The 17,582-nt window shown below is 41.6% G+C and overlaps 1 protein-coding gene and 1 long non-coding RNA gene across 3 annotated transcripts in view; one reads left to right on the forward strand and one right to left on the reverse strand.

Moving 5' to 3' along the window:
- The window catches only part of LOC129509986 (uncharacterized), a 92,958-nt gene extending 78,909 nt beyond the window's left edge, over window positions 1–14,049 (forward strand). The window contains exons 7-8 of one of the 2 annotated variants that reach the window (XR_008664458.1): window positions 9,776–10,105; window positions 13,648–14,049. This is a non-coding gene — a long non-coding RNA (uncharacterized LOC129509986). Of the gene's footprint in view, window positions 1–9,775; window positions 11,222–13,647 lie in introns of those variants that run through there. The other variant, XR_008664459.1, reaches the window with a different exon arrangement.
- SLIT3 (slit guidance ligand 3) overlaps window positions 1–17,582 on the reverse strand; it is a 595,927-nt gene that overhangs the window by 216,386 nt on the left and 361,959 nt on the right. The gene's annotated exons all lie outside the window — the stretch shown is intronic.

Below are 17,582 nucleotides of genomic sequence, written 5' to 3' on the forward strand. Positions count from 1 at the left end.
TACATTCTGATGGACACATGTGCATAATTAGAAGAACCCATAACGAAAGGGGTCATATCACTGGTCTGTGGGGGAGGGCAGCTCCTCTGTGCCAAAGTTTTGGCAGCACAGAAGTTCTAGATAATCCTGGGCTTGCTCAGTGTTATAATCTTACCACCTTCTTTAAAGAGAGAGATTTCCAAATGCTGCCCTCCGACAGGGATGTAGATGTAAAGCACCACGAGATACTAGGAGTCCTAGCTTAAGTCTGCACTTAGGCGCAGAGAGCTGAACATTTGAGGGAGGGCCTGCTCTGTGTCCCCTTCTACTTTAAAAGCAATGCTGAGGCAATTACCACTGTTGTAAATTCATGTGTAAGGAAACCATAGCACAAAAACTAAGGTTTCAGATGCAGCTTGCCCAGAGGCATAAAGCGAAGAGGAGCTGGGATTGAATGTGTCTGACTCCAGAGGCTTGTCCTACCTTTGCAAAACTCCAGTGGTTCTTTGGAGGAACTTGGCTCCTCACATCCCTCCTGTACCCCCACTTCTCCTTGATATTGCCCAGTTCGAGAGGAGGACAGACTTCCGTACCCATGAACACGGAGATGAAGCCTAGACTTTTGACTTGAAGACAGTATTTTCCTGGTTTACTACTGTCAAATATTCTGGAGTTAAACAGTATTTTATTTCAACATCTTTCACTTAAGGGGTCACACTAAAGCATTAACATTAATGAGGTGATGGGTATGCAACGGAATTCGAAGAGGCAGTCTCTTTTGAAAAGAGTTGAATGGATATCCCACATCATGTAATGTAAACTTGTGCATGGAAGTTAGTTTCTGAGTAAGTTCTGGATTGAGGTTTTGAGTGTTATGCAGCAAAGCATTAGGAGGGGAATGGGAGCTAAAGAAATACAAGGTCCTGTGAGGACTCAGTGGGCATGCTGGAAACAGCAAGCCTGGAACCCTAATTATCAGCAAGTCCTAATTTCTGCCCCACGTGGCTCAGAGTCTGCAGGAATAGGGTTAGCTAGGAAGATATCCCATTCCCCTCCCCACCTTCCCTCTATTTTTTAAATATCTTAACATACCACACCATGCTATTGCACTTAAAAATACAGAAAGGATTAAAACTGCCAGACCACATTAAAACTAACGACTGGTTTGGTGCGACCCCTCGTTGCCTTAGCGTTGTCCATTGTCTGCAGCAATAAAGAAACATCACAGGCAATTTATTGGGAGTTATTCTCAAATGAATTGCATTTGCTGAGAAGAGCACATTTAGCATTTGGTGATTCATATGTGGGAAACATTATTGCTCTGGAAAAGAGCTTTAGAATAAGTGAGATTTAGAGCCCATGGGGATAAAAAAAAACTGGAGAGTTAAGTTTAATTAAAAAAAAGCATGCATTCATTATATATCTGTGCATGATTATGGGTTTGGATGCAAGTGCATCAGAAAAGTTCTGCCTAGATCCCAAATGGTGCTCTCTCCAGCGAGGAGTGGGATTGGGAGATAAGAGTTAAGGGGAATAATCTACATTTTCTTTCAATAAGAAATAGAGGAAAAGAAAAATATATGATCCAAACCATATACTTTATAACATTTGATATTTCTGTATTGTAACTTTTATAAGTATTCATAGGTTATTTGCGTGTACTTGAAAGTTAAAATTAAAATGAGCGATTACACTTTCAGAGCCCCCTTTTACTGTCCCTGAGAACAAGAGGGGGATTTTTTTTTTTTTTTTTTTATGCTTTCTCACCAAGTATTTTTAGCCTGTGTGCTCCAAGAGGCTGATGCCAGGTCCTCTGCTCTGCCGAGCCCTGCTGTGTCCTTGCAGAACTATGGCTGTGAGGACACAGCTCTGTGCTAGGATCTCACACCAAAAGGGGGAATCACTGGAATACAACTCTGCCCACTGTCTTTCCTGTCTCTGTTGCTGGTTTATCAAGGTGCAAACTTACCTACAGCCTGCCAGTTAGAAGACCTGTTCACCTTATTTCCTTCAAACCTGTAACTCTGCATGCACAGTATTCCTCCTTTGAGTTACTTTTTCTCTTGTATATGTGACAGGAAAGATATTCCAAATATTTTGTTAATCAGAAGGCAGTTATTCAGCAGTGTTCAAGTATCATCATATCTACAGCAAAGGCCAGGGAGGCAGCCTGTATGCAAAAATATTAAATACCATCAATTGTGAGTTCTAGGTTGCTACAAAACTGAGTGACTTTTCATCCCCCCCCCCTTTTTTTTTGATTAGTCATGTCCAATATTTCTCTATTGACTTCAGTGATGGTATTATACATAAAATAAAGAAACTTAGTTCCTTAGAGTAATACACAAAGACGTTTTTGAAAATATAGGAAGGTAGAATTACCTATTATTCTTCTACTCAACCACTGAAAACATTTTATTTCTTTCAGTCTTCTATGGATACATTTGTGTGTGTGCATATGTTTGTAAATATATATAAATCAATATACTTTTAAAATATATATAGAAAGGGAGACAGTTCTGGCTTTCTGCTTTTTTCACTTAATATCACATCACAACCTGGGTGGCCACGTACAGGAGTGGGAAGAAAACTTTCTATTGTACATCTTTTGAATTTTGAACCATTTGAATTGCCTGTTTAGAAGTAGATTAAGATATAATTTCCTATTGTATTAAGCATTTTCTGTGCTATTGCATTTGTATGCTCATCTTTTTGAGTGGCTGCATTATATTCCTTGCAAACATGCTGGAAGAGATAGATGGTGACCAGGTCAGTCACATTAGTGACGGTCAAATCACCTCTTCCTCCTGACCTTCTCACCCTTGCCCAGACTGTCCTCCTAATCTGCCCGAGAAGCATGCAGCCCATGGCTTGGTCTGCAGAGGACTAAGGCCAGGTTTCCAGCAGAGCTGATGTCACTCTATGGGAATGAATCCTGATGTCAAGAAGCATGAGTGGTGGAGAGGGCAGGAGACTGTGAAGTGTCTGAATTAATAGCATCTCCAATTCTCAGACCTTTCATGGACCACACTGCCAAGCCAAGAAGGGACAGAGTGCTATATGGATGGATTGCTCCTAACATAGTTCCGGAGACTTCTTCCTCTTAGAACAAGGGATTTTTGGAACACCTATAATCAGGGTAACAAACTATGCAAGGAAACAGAAAGGATCTGCACAAAAAAAAAAAAAAAAAAAAAAAAAAAAAAGATTGTGAAGACCAGCAAACATGGCTTATTACAGATTTTCCTTGGCCTGAAATAATATAAAAAGGCAGACCAGATAATAAAATTCACTGCAATTCTTCCAAACCTGATTACTCTATTTCATAAAGAATGATAAAGGTATTCAAGCTCTATTTCAACTAAAAATGTTTCCCACAGAAGGCTTATGGAGGAGCTGCAATCATTTCTTACTTACACAGAGGTGTACACTCCACAAAACCTGTGTAAGAGGCTCTACAGCAATGTTCAGAGAACCCACCTAACCCTGACCTTGACTTGCCGCTCCCTTACAGACAAGAATATGACATGGAAACCACATTGGGGTACCCACCTAGGGCTTGCATTTTCTCCCAACAGTTTCAAGGGCTTTTCTAGGCAAACCTGCACCAGACACCTGAACATCCGTCCCGCCCCTGTGTAAACAGCACCAGAGACAGCAGGGAATAATCCTGAGCTGTTCTCCCACAGAAGACCACTATTTACGGCACAGTTTTACTTCTTATGGAGTCCTCCTTTGTCTACAGATGGTGAAAACTGGTGTCTGATTTGGCCTGCCTGCTCTTAAAACAAAAAACAAAACTAAGCCAACATTTTAAAATTGGGAAATTTGTATAAACATCTGAATTTGTGGCTACTCTTGAAAACCCCTAGTATTCAATGTTTATGCTCTCTTTTCTGTGGCATAAAGCTCAGTTGGCAGCTGCCCTCTGTGGAAGATGCAGGCAATTTTTATCTCCAGTTCGGTTTTGTTCACAGAAGTCCCCGTTGCCTCCTAACATTAGGTCCCTGTGTCCACTGCCATTTGTCATCGGGCTTGCATTGTTGTTTTTCTCATCATAGAAAAATAATTTTATTATGTCTGCCTGCTTCACTCAATTACTTTAGTTGAAGGCATTTGAGTTGTAATCCCTGGCCTAGAGTTCTGAGGATATGGCCTTAAGATTTATTTAGGCATTATAGAAAGAGACCCAAAAAACAAAACAATGCCTTTAGCTTTCCTGTGCACTGTGGCGGTTCCCTTAACTCAGCTCCTCCTTGCATCAAAACGGCTTTCTCGTCTGGATTTGAGCACGTTCTAAGGCACTGCAGCTCACGGTCCACTGAACCAAGACGCTGGACCCATCTTCCCAGGCTTGGCCATGCTCTCCAGTTGTCTCCCCAAAGAAGTCTTGCCTCCCCCTTTGTGCTATGTGCTTTAAACCCATTAACTTAATTTGTTACAAATGTGCAGCATTCCCTTTCTTGTTAAACACGGACAGATAGGTACATGATTTCAAAGCTGAGAGAAGCACATAATCAAATGATTTTGTGCAGAACCAAACCATCTGGGATGAAGACAAGCTTCTTAAAATAATTGTTTTCTCCCCTTGATGGTGGATCACAGAGCATTTAGCTCTTTGGGTGATTTGGTTTAGCTACATAGATGAAGTCTGTTTACTTGCATGATAATCAAACCACAGGTTCAATGTAACTTACTCTCTCCTGTCATAGAAAAATCAACCTCAAGACGAAAACATCTAAAGGAGCAGAATTTTCATTACATTAGCTTGCTCCAGTTGTTTAAATAATTTTTTTTATCCACAAAGACACACATTTATATAATCCCCTATGTACATCCGTTTGTTTATACACATACACACATATTTGGCTACGCATCAGTGATGGATCCCGTGACACTTGCAAGGTTGGGTCTGTGCACTTGATCAAAATGACCTCTGCAAATAGGACCTCTTATAAGACACAGTTTATGCTGCATCTTCATAAGAAGGGCATCTGGAGCCCTTCCGTAGGAGACTGTGAGGGAAGTTACAGCTCCCGTCCCTGTTTTGTAAAGAAAACACCAATGAAAATCCTAGGCTCTGGGAAACAGAGAGTACAGCCTATTGTTTTACACTAGGTACAAAAGCAAAAAAACCTGGGTTTAAAACCAAACAGCTTCTCCATTGGTTTGATGAAAGCCAGCCTCCTCTCTCTGCCCTAACCCTCATCTCAGGCTGCCTTCCCAAGACAAAGAGTGCACGGTAATTAAATACCAAATGATTAAAAACACTTGTGAGGGAATAATTATTATGTATATAGCAGATATATGTATTAGACTGCAGTGCGTACGTTTTGAATAATTTATGGGGTATCTGAGCTATAGTAGCCGTCCTGTTAGGTTCCCCCTTTTCTGTACAATCTCCAAATGCTGGTGTAACTAGTGCATGTGGGAGAACAGCTGCGTTGTGGATTTGAACTTACTTTCTCTCGCTTACCATTAGCTCCCAGTGAGTATGCTTTTAATGAAGAGTCTGATTAAAAATGGGGTTTTGCGAAATGTTAAAATTAAATGCATGGCTTAGGAAATTCTTGAAACATTCTCACTACACGTAAGTCCTGTTAGCATAATGAAAACATATACATGTACTCTGGCAATAAGAAGTGGCCATCATTTAACCATTCTCTGATTACCTTTCTAAATAAATCCAGCCTGATTTCAGAATAAGGGAGATTTACGTTAGATGGCACATTTGCCATCAGGATTATAGTAGGCAAAGCAGCAGTTTAGAGCTCCAGCAGATTCAGATTCACGTCTAGGCTCCGTCACTTTCTGGAGAAACCTTTTTTTCATTGTGTCTTAGCTCTCTTGCCTCACTTATCTTAGACAATCCTACGGAGGAGTCACTATAATAATGTTCGGAAACTGCCAGAAACTTAGCCTGCATAAATGAATGCTGGCCATGCCAGACCACTCTTAACTTTCTGAATTGACCTTCACTTGCACGTCACTCCCCTTTATCAAGTGCTTAGGATCCCCCAGTTTATTTTCACTTTCTCTCCATTTAACAGACAGGAAAACCAGGGATCTGAGAGGTCAGGGAAGCTGCCTACCACACAGCCAGGAAGTAGAGAAAGGAATCAGGGCCAAACTCTCTGGCTCTGAGCCATCTTTACCACATGCTGCCTCTATACTTCCTCTCTCTTGAGCCCCCTTTTCCTCCATGTCTGCATGCCCAGTCAAGAACTGGGGTACATGCCCCATATGGACTGACCACTGAATATGCATCAGACCCTTGCATCCCTCTAAGGACTCTCACGTAGAGTTTGTGTGCTTTCCAGGTGAGGGAATGGGGATGTATATACTTGCCCATGACTCCTCAGCAAGTGGCCAAGTTGGGCTGTGAACCCATCTTCCGCCAAGCCAAAGAAGGCCCTTGAACTTTCTGCGCGGCTCCCCTTCACTCCACTCGTTTTGCCTTACCCACCTGTTTATCCAGCCGGGACGCATCTATGACTGTGCATTTGGCTTTGGGATTCTACCTCAATCTGTTGGTCTCTTGATAAGAGATTCTCTTCTATAGTCTGAAGTACCAACAGCCTAGAAGCCAGGGTGAGCATTTAATTCCAGACTGGCTATTCTTGTTTGAATCATTTTAGGTCTATTGGTCTTTTCTCCATAATTTGACAGCAAACTCCATTCCACTTGCCAGTACCTCCGCCTCCCTGCACCTTGCTCTGTAGGCATTCATGGTTGCCCTTCTGAGCAGAAGACCAGATTTAAAAAGCTGCACCCATTAGATTTCCCCCAATCCAGCTGCTTTACTTGAATGCTCAAACTCATTTATAAATTTAATATTTAAAAAATATAGGTCCATAAAAAAATCCATAAAGGTATAAAATAAAAAGTAAAACCAATTATTTTTCCCCCCTAACTCTGACCTCTAGTATCTCCTTCTAAAGACTTTAATGTTTTGTGTATCTTTCTTGAAAATGTTTACATACATACTGGCATTTATACATGTTATTTAAAATAAGCACAAATAAGGAAATAATATGCACACTATTCTACATTTTTCTTTTTCAACTTAATGGTACCTTTTAAACTTCACCTTATCTTGTCCTTATCTGCACATGCAGCTCTAGCTAACTCTTTTAAATGACCATGACCATGTGCTCTTCCTTTATACACGGATGTGCCACAAACTATTAGCTGGTCCCCTGGTGAAGGCTGCCTCCAGTTTCCTGTGAGGACAGTGAACTTCAAGATACATATATCTTGGAGTATTTTGTGAATGTATCTACTAGAAAAATTCCTAGCAGTGCAACGGCTGGGTCTTAAACGGTATATGCAGTTAAAATTGTGATAAATATCGCCCAAGGGATCTCCAAAGAGTTTGTACTAATCCTATTTATTTTGAGTAGTTCACATAGACTCTGTAGGTCATGGTCCCAAGGAGGGTCCTGAACTAGGGCTAAGGCTGTGGGCAGCACCACGATCTGCCCGGGCTTTGGGAAAGATTTAATCACCGTCAGACAGATCCACAGTGGCAGCAGTACTAAACTGTCATCTGCATGCAGAAAATGCAAAACACACACCGACTGGGTCCCTTCCACTTGCTGCTGGATTATTACCAACTGTCTGGGAACAGTGATCCTCCTGGGAGGGAGCAATCCTAGGTTCTAGTCCCAACCCTGCCCCTCAGGCAGGCTCTTCTCTTGGTTCTTTAGTTTCTTTATTCATGCATAAGGTGGACCCAGGGTTACAGCCAAAATAGGTGGAAGGCAGAGAACCTAACTCAGTGGCTGGACGCAAATGGCCACTGATAGGGGAGGAGATGTCCGTGTATAAGGACTGTATCAAAATCCCGTCCAGCAAACTCCAGGGAGGGGCTGGTGAACATGTCAGACTACTGTTGCTTGAGCCCGTTTCTCAGGGAAATCCAGAAATACAGATTTTCATGCAAAATTTCTAGTATCTTTTTCTAGAATTTTTAAACGCTAGAAACTAGAAATTCAAAATCCTACCCGATATTTAATATTCAAAAATCTGTAAGTTCACAGTAATACTCAAAGTAAAATTGTCAGCACTCTGCAACTCTTTATTCTGAAAACTGGTAGGTAGAAGGAATCAAGCATTTATCTGGTTTTTCCTATAGCAACTGTGTTTCAGGGTAACCAGCTAGTCTAGTTTTTGGAGCTTTTTTTTTTTTTCTCCCATAGCAATTCTAACTAATCTAAATAGAATGGTAGAAAAAGTCATTTTACAACTTAACCTCCAATTAAATAATTAATTTGGGCAACAGTCATCAGTGAATGTTAAATCATTGAATTAAAGGCTGATTCAGGGTGCCAAATACTTGGTCACAGATTATTGCTGGCAATGAAGGTGGAAAAATTTTTTTTCTTCAGATTTATTTGAGAGAGAGAGTATGGGCATGCATGATCAAGGAGAGGGGCAGAGGGAGAGCCTGACAGAAAGAAAATCCTCAAGCCAACTCCCCGCTGAGCTTTTGAAGCCTAACATGGGGCTGATCCCAGAACCCTGAGATCAGGAACTGAGCAGAAATCAGGAGTCAGATGCTTAACTCACTGAGCCATGTAGGCACCCCAAAAACACTTTTAAAGAGAGGGATCAGTAACCATCTGAACTCATTAATCTTAGCATGTGAGCAAGAAGACAAAGGTTAGGCGTAACTTGACGTGGTACTCTGAAATACAGTGTCACTCGTGGAGGCTTCTTGTGAAAAAAATTTAAACCTGAAATCTAAGCAAGCCTAATTAACCAGCTGTTAGAAATATAGAGCTAGAGGCACAGGTTAAACTGTAGCTTAGAGGAACCATCAGGAAAATGCAGAAAGTGGGGCATATCTCACGACCTGGTTTCTTCCGTCATTCAAGGGCGAGAAAAAAACAGAGGAAGGAACTCTTCCAGATTAAAAGCAGAGGTTAATGTTTTTGACCAGCTCTATCCAATAGAAATATAATACGAGCCACAGATGCCAGCCTCTACAGAATCTTAAATTTGCTAGTAGCCGCATTAAAAATGTAAAAAGAAACACATTATATATATATTTAATATATATTATAACCATGATATCCAAAATATTATAATCTCAACATATAATTGAAGTAAGGTTGTTAATAAGCTATTTTACATTTGTTTTTGGCACTGTCCTCAAAAATCTGGTGTGTATCTTATGCATATAGCACATCTTGGGATCCCTGGGTGGCGCAGCGGTTTGGCGCCTGCCTTTGGCCCAGGGCGCGATCCTGGAGACCCGGGATCGAGTCCCACGTCGGGCTCCCGGTGCATGGAGCCTGCTTCTCCCTCTGCCTGTGTCTCTGCCTCTCTCTCTCATTGTGTGACTATCATAAATTAAAAAAAAAAAATTAAGCACATCTTAATTTAGACTAGCCACATTTCAAGCGCTTGTAGCCACATGCAACAAGAGGCTATTGTGGAGAACCGCGTAGCTCCAGGCTAAAAGAGCAATAACAACTAAATGCAATGTGTACACTGTGTCTGATTTGTATTGTGAACAAACCAGTTGTTCAAAAAAATTTTTTTAGAAAAATAGGGGACTTGTAATATGGCCTGGATATTGGATGATACAAAGGAACTATTCATTTTTTAAAGTGCAATAATGATGTAGTTTTGGAAGAACATATTTTTACTTTTTAATGAGGCATTCTGAAATATTTAGGGATAAAGTGTCACAATGTCTATAATTTACTTTAAAATACTTTGGCAAAACAACACCAGCAACCCCACCAAGAGCAGAATATTCACAACTGTTATCTTTTGTCTGTTTCAGATGGAAAATTTCAGGAGGCCAGCTGCATATCTGCATTTGAATCCCACTGCTCTGGGAAAGGAGGAGCTACAGCAAACAATAAACTCACTCTAACAGGACTTCTCTCCTCTGGAAGGGAGGCCCAAGAGAAACTGCAGCCAAGGGAGGCCGTCCTGAGCCCAGCAAGAAGAGCCCGGCTGAGGCAGCACAGCAGGACCCAGCGAAGTCAGATCATAGCTGAGCGCGGAGCCAGAGGAGGGAGGCCCCTCCGGGCGCCAAGCCCGTCACTTACCGGACTCCAGGCAGGACGCATCCAGCACTGTCCTTCATTAGCGCTAATGGAATTTCAAGGTCAATGACCAGTCATAAACATCAGCCCTAAATTAAGTGTATCTGAGGCTCCTTGCCCAGAGGATTTTTTTTTTTTCTTAAAAGCCAAGTTGCTTGGGAGATAGGGGAGTGTCAAAAATACAGTTAACCTTTCAAGATGAAAACATTATCAATTCTATTGATTTAGATCATAACTCGCTTCCACTTAACTCATCAAAAAGGATTGCCAATTTTAGAAATAATGTATTTCTCAGTCTTAGGGAGTCTTTTCTCACCTCTCCTTCCCATCTCTTTCTCCAGGCAACTTTTCTCTCAAGTCCACTGGGGACACCTTATACAGGAGATTGACTGGGGTCTGGCTAGATTGCTGACAACACCAAAATGCTGTACACCTCACCCGTAGTGTTTTGTATTATTGATAGTGGCTTCTCTGCCTGTCATTTCTCCCCCTCTCCTTCCAAACAGCTGGGAATATCCCTGCGATCCTTGTCATACAACATGACTAATATGTTCAGCTTCAGAGGTACAAAGGAGACAGAAATAAATGAAGGGATCGCTAAATAGGAGTTTTTCTATTCCTCCAGTGGGATGATGAGTAACTAGGAACAGACGGCCCCAAGCATCATCGCATAATCATCAGGTTGAGGGCCTGAAAGACTCTTAAAAAAACTGAAATCAACACCCTATCTAAGGTCAAATGTATGGTGAGCTTAGGTTCCAGGGCCAGAGTCAACAGCAATTTCTAGCTAAATCCTAGTATTAACACACCTTGAGATTTACAAGCCAGATTTTAGCACCTCCAAACCCTTCCTGCTCGGCTCTGTCTGGGGCGTTATGCCTTGGTTGTATGCATCAGCTCGCTTCCTTGCCTACTTCTGAATCTGTGTGTGGCACTGCAGGAAGGGAAAGAACTGGTCCCCTGACATAAATCATAGTCAAACTCCCTATATGTTTTTTTACTGATACTCCATGCTAAAAAATTCCAACCAGACTCCGAACAAGGTACCTCTTGCTGCAGACATTAATGACAGATCTTTGTTTTGTTTTGACAAAATTTTGTCTGTACTGAATAAAGATGGCCATAGCCCTTCCACCGTGCCCCTGTGGCTCCCCACCAGCCCTCTCTCTAAATCCTGAAGTCTGTTGTAATGTCTCCTGCTTCCCATCAAAAAAAAAAAAAAAAAAAATCTGGTATTGCTTTTATGTCCATATTATCTCTAGAAGCATACCCTCCAATATGGAAGGTTTTGGTGTGTGAAAATCTAATTAGTCGTTGAAGAAGCCAAGGAAACCTGTGTGGTGTTATTGTGTGATTCTCTTTTCCTCAGGCTGAAAGGGTTAGCTTTATCAAGCTAATACAATCTTCTTTCCCAAGACAGACTAACTCTGACTTTAAACAATCTGTGAATAAATAGCTCAACCTTCCCCCAAGTCTCTTTCCATTCATCTCAGCTGAGGAATGAGGGAATATGGATTATCATTTTGATTACAAATATATTTCTATCTAGAGGAAAATCTACAAAGGGCTAAAGTCATCTCTATAAATTTAAACAGTCTCCAGTTAGCCCTGAAGAGTTAAACCTTTTTTTTTTTTTAAACATCCTGGTGCTTCAAAGATGTTATGTTAGATAGATGTCACGTTGATATAATAAACAGCAATGCCAAATCTACTGAATTAAAGGAAAAGAGAACCACATGCTGAGATTTTTCAGATGAAATCAGGTAATGACAGGGAAGAAAAATGAAACCGCATTTAAAACGGCTTGAGAGTCCAAAATTCAAGGTGTGGAGAGACTCCTAGCAGGAGAAATCTCAACTGTGCACTGCATTCATCATATTATATATATATATATATATATATATATATATATATATATATTATATATATATATGCATTTCTGCCTGGTGTTCCAACTTGGGTAAAAGAAAAAGAAAATGAGATTTAGAGGGTCCCTGGGGCTAGTCATACTTTGGTAAAGGAAGTTCGTATATCAGTTGTCACTGAGGCCCCAGCCATGTTGTCAACGGCTACACTAAGGTGAGGGTTTTTAGAAGATATTTTATAAGAGGTTTGTGAACCCGATTTGTGTTTCCAACAACTTCCTTGCACTTGCCATTAATTATAGTCAGGTGGAAGAATCCAGCTCTCAGGGCGCTGGATCCACGGCCGGACGCGTGGCAGGGTTACGGCCAGCCCCAGCATCCATGCGGCAGTGCGGCCTGGGTCGGGGGAGCTCTCTGAAGCTCTACAGAAAGACGACATCTCAGCATCAGTGATGCATTCAAGGTTCTACAGGGATGGCAAAGCTCTACTTTTTGTCTAGCTCAAAGAACCCTGGCTTTAATTTGTGCCCGCTTCATTCTTATAAATGCTCTGCCCCCGGGCCATTTCACTTCTAGAAATTTATCCTATAAATATACCCTGAGTAATGTATAAATATAGACACAGGAGGATATTTACTATAACACTGTCTTAGTGATACTAGAAACGACTTAAATCTCTATCAGTGGTTGCCTGGTTAATGTTAAACTAATTTCTAATGCATCTAGACAAGAGAATACCAAGCAGTTTATTCAAGGAGAATTATGTTTAGACGTGAAAGCATTGCCATGATATTTTGTTAAGTGAAATAGTAAACTTCAAAACAATATGTACTCTGATTCCATTTAATTAGGCATAGAAACTTTCTGGAAAGATAACCAAGTTTTCAATAACGGCCATGTCTGTATAGAGGAACTCTTTTATTGTAAGATTAGGTAGTACTTGATTAGTATAAAATAATGTTCTCTGGTTTTTAAAAATTAAACACTTTAAAAGTCGCTTAATTAAGATAAATTGAATACATGCTAGGCCTTTCTAGATTTTTTTTTTAAGATTTTATTTATTTAATCATAGAGACACAGAGAGAGAGAGAGAGGCAGAGACACAGGCAGAAGGAGAAGCAGGCTCCATTCTGAGAGCCCAACGTGGGACTCAATCCAGGGTCTCCAGCATCACGCCCCAGGCTGCAGGCGGCGCTAAACCGCTGCACCACCGGGGCCGCCCCTTTCTAGATTAAATACCACCAAGTGCTTTAATTTTTCAGCAATAAATTATATTTTGGATTCTATACATTATTGTTTAAAGTTACTTCCTCATTGATAAAAAGTGGGAACATAAAAGCCAAGAAGCTTTTTTCCACGCCATGTTTTGGTGATCTACCAATTTGATACTACTTAGATGCTTTCTTCTATTCAAGGACTTCACTTTGAGAAGTCAATGTCCATAATCAGTAGTAAATACTAAACAATTTATTTATTATTTTTTTAAATTTTTATTTATTTATGACAGTCACACAGATAGAGAGAGGCAGAGACACAGGCAGAAAGAGAAGCAGGCTCCATGCACCGGGAGCCCGATGTGGGATTCGATCCCTGGTCTCCAGGATCATGCCCTGGGCCAAAGGCAGGCGCTAAACCGCTGCGCCACCCAGGGATCCCTACTAAACAATTTAGAATGGATAAAATCAAAAAGGGACTTTGGCTTTTATTGCATGGAAATGACTGTCATTTCTTTCCAGCAGGAATCCAGGAAAAACAAACAAACAAAGAAACAAAAAACAAAACATAGTTTCCAGAACGGCAAACTCTCTGTAACAATGGCCTTGATTCTAGAAGATAAAGGATTTTGGGATATCTGGTCCTATTTGGACTGCATCCTAGAAGAGTTTCAACGATTAAAGGCTACAAAGTAAAGAAGTCAGGCCTGCCTTTAGGGAAGATGAGCATACTGATTGGATTCATTTGGCCTGTATTTTGGGAGTTGAAGATATTAGCTAGAGGCCTATGGCCTCTCACATAGCACCCATGTGTACTTCCCCATGAACTTCCCCTCTGAACCTCTGAACTTCCCCTGTGCAGGACACCACATCCTTAGCTGGCACAACAGCTTCATATACCCAGCCGACTTTGTGGAGAGCAAGGAGAACAACTTAACTATAGCCTAGGAGGACAATCTCAGAATGAATTATTCACCAGTGAGACGATCGCAGCTGCAGGCGGGAATACAGATGCCTGCACCCTCCACCCCCTATCTGATCAACTACCTTATTCAGTATGGAGTGTGTGGGCATTCAGGGGCTTTGCACATTGCTTCCCAAACTGCCTTCTTTTTACATCTTCCAGTGCAAGCTTAATTCTCTGAGGGGGAGAGGGGAGTCTCCTCTCTTTAAAACCTCTTTTGTATAAGTCAGTTTCTTCGTCTCTCTCTTCCTGGCTTATTTAAGCTAAGTTTCTCTCCCAATTTTATTTTATTAAACAAGATTTTATTTATTTATTCATGAGAGACACATAGAGGCAGAGGCAGAGGCAGAAGGAGAAGCAGGCTACCTGCGGGGAGCCCGATGCAGGACTTGATCCCAGGACCCCGGGTTTATGACCTGAGCCAAAGACAGACTCTCAACCACTGAACCACTCAGGTATCCCCCAATTTTATTTTTAATAGGAATCACAGACACCATCAACTCAGTATTTCATGCTGCACTCACTGATGTACTAGGTCCAAGGCATCGTATAAATACCCACGATGCATGGCTCACCTATAGTTTATGGGCTAACTGCAATCTCCTCACCTGACCCCTTGCTATGCTCCTTCAGTGGAGGAATAGCTTAGCATAATGACTGAACACAGAGGCTCTGGCACTGGATGGCTGAGGTTTAATCCTGGGTCTCAGATTTAAAATCCTCACCTTTTCCCTCAAAATCTGTGTAGTTACACATCACCTGTTATGTGACATGCAAAAGGGAAAATGACAGAGAACCTCAAAGGGGATATTTCCCTGCACATGATCATGCACAGAAAACACCTTTCCTTTTTCTTCTCAGTCTTCTGGAAAGCACTCACAACTGCACACTCCTCGTGTTCCCAAACACCCTATTTCCTCCACTGCTTCCCTCCAGAGGTGCACACTGGGGCTAATCTATTCACCTCACGTGCAAGATGAAGAGGGCAATTTTATGTAGTAAAGATATATGGGACAAGCCAACCTCAAGTTCACATCCGTTAGAGCATTTCTCTGTTGGCAACATTTTTACAAGCCTCTCACAGCTATACGCTTAATTAAAATAAAAGGGTGATATACATCATTGCACCAAGTCCTTGCTGATGTAGAGGAAGGGAGGGGAAAAATGAGTGCATTAGTTTTCCTTTATTAAAAGAGTTATTTCAGCATGACATCTCAAATAAAGACTAGCCATTAGCAAAATTAAAAATTAGGTGAAGTTGATTTTGGGAAATGTACACCATTAGTGCCCTCCTTCTGCCTCTGGCTGCATCTTCTCCTGTTCTAGCTCCAAGCTGCTTCATTGCACTCTTGATCTGCAAGTTCCCCAAACTGATTATCATAATGATGGAATGACAAGCAGAGGAACAACAGTTTATCAACTCTGCTTGGTATTTATACTAAATAAGAAAAGAAAAGGTCAACCTTTACTGACCATATACTATGTGCCAGACACTTTGCTAAGTACTTTATCCATAAATGCTGGTTTAATTATTTAAATCACTCTTAGGGGGACACCTGAGCGTCTCAGTCAGTTTAAGCATCTTTTGATTTTGGTTCAAGTCATGATCTCAGGGCTGTGAGTCTGAACCCCATGTTGGGCTCTGTGCTAGGCATGGAGTCTGCTTAAGATTCTTTCTTTCCCTTTCTAAAAATAATAAAAAAATAATAAGCAACAAAAAAACCCCACTCTTAGGGAGTGTGGGTGAAGAAAAGCAATATTAATTGAACACTTGCCATATTCAAAATACATTCTGTGAGTTAATGCTCATACCAATATGTTACTACTCAATAAAATCAACCCCATTTTACAGATGAGCAAACTGAGGTTTTGAGAAATAACTGGCTCCATCCTGTAGTGTTAACCATGTTAAGGAGCAAGGTTTCAAAGGGAAGTCTTTGTCTTTGCAAACAAGATCAATCCTACAGACATAATAAGTAGAGGGTGGGAACCAGTGTGAAGAATAATCTGCAGAGGTAGGAATGTGCATGGTGCACTGGAGAAGGGATTGACTAAGACCAAGGGATTCTGAAAGGGGAGAGAGAGACCAAGAGAGAGAGGGTGGCCGCAACTGCAAATGGTGGAACTTGAGTTGACAGATCATGTACTTAATTAGGAAAGAGGAGCACTCCTAGGGAAAAAAGGAGTCAAGGATGATTCCAGCCTGGAGTCTTAATGATTGGGACAATGATAGAGGGCCTATGAGAAAAAAAACGACTGGATTGAAAAGGTTTTGGGGAAAGGGTTCACTTTGGCAAATCATTAGATGGAAGAAAAAAGGAACAAGTTGATGTCTAGAACATTTTATAGGCCAGAGGTCTGGGGATAGGTCTTGATGTTTCCCTCTCCTTAATTCTTGTACTTATCCAATCACCAAATTCTATCATTTACATTTCCAAGAAGCTGTGCAATCCACTTCTCTATGTCCACTGGCAACGTCCTCACTTGAGGCACCACCACCTCTTCCCGGGCTGCTCCAAACCCTCCACTCCCCACAATCAACTTTCCATCCTGGCGTGAGGGTGCTCTTCTACAAACAGAAACGTGATTAGGTAACTTCCTTATATCTTTTAAAGGCTTCTCAGTGTCCTTAGACTAGGGTAGGCATCAGCAAACTATGGCCTGTGGGGGCCAAATCCAGCCTGCAGCCTGAAATAAAGTTTACTGGAACTCAGCCTCTTGTTTATTGTTCACGGCAGCTTCTGTGCAATAGCAGAGTTAAATAGCTATGGCAGAGACTACCTGGCCCTTTGCAGAAAATGTCAGTCAACTGCTAGATAAGAGTCCTTATAAAATGGTTCACAAGACCCCACCTGACTGGACCCTCACCTACTTCTCTAGTCTCTTTCGTGCCTCGATTCCCCTGCTCTTGGCACTTCAGTCATCCTGGCCAACTTCCAGCTGCTCACAGGGGCCACAGAAATGGGGTTCAGTGGCCATGTATTGGCATGGCCTGTCGAGCATCCTAACTCCACACGTTCCTGGGAGACAGGCCTTTTGGATGGAGGACACTTCTAGCTCCAGTCTTTGTCTGGCTTCCTTGTCTTGCTTCTCTTTCCTGTGGACAGGGGTCTAGTACCCTCATACTGCTCTCTCTGTCCTCTTCAAATGCCCCTTTTAGCACAGGAGCCCAAATCATCTATTGTACCTCTTTCCTGTGGACAGGGGTCTAGTACCCTCATACTGCTCTCTCTGTCCTCTTCAAATGCCCCTTTTAGCACAGGAGCCCAAATCATCTATTGTACCTCATTTCAACTCAGGCCAGTGCAATGAATATAGGAACATTTGAGTTCTGAGTCTTTCTTCTAAATGAAAGTCTTTTCCCTTAAAAACAACAATAACAGCACTACCTTCCAGAGAACAGTAAGCAGGTGCGAGGACTTAGCAGAGCAGAGGGAAAACATACAGGAAAGCAGTGGTCTCTTCCACTGAGGAAATCAGTCCCAATTTCAGACAA

The sequence above is a fragment of the Nyctereutes procyonoides genome, unplaced genomic scaffold, assembly GCF_905146905.1.
Source record: "Nyctereutes procyonoides isolate TBG_1078 unplaced genomic scaffold, NYPRO_anot_genome, whole genome shotgun sequence".
NCBI lineage: Eukaryota > Metazoa > Chordata > Mammalia > Carnivora > Canidae > Nyctereutes > Nyctereutes procyonoides.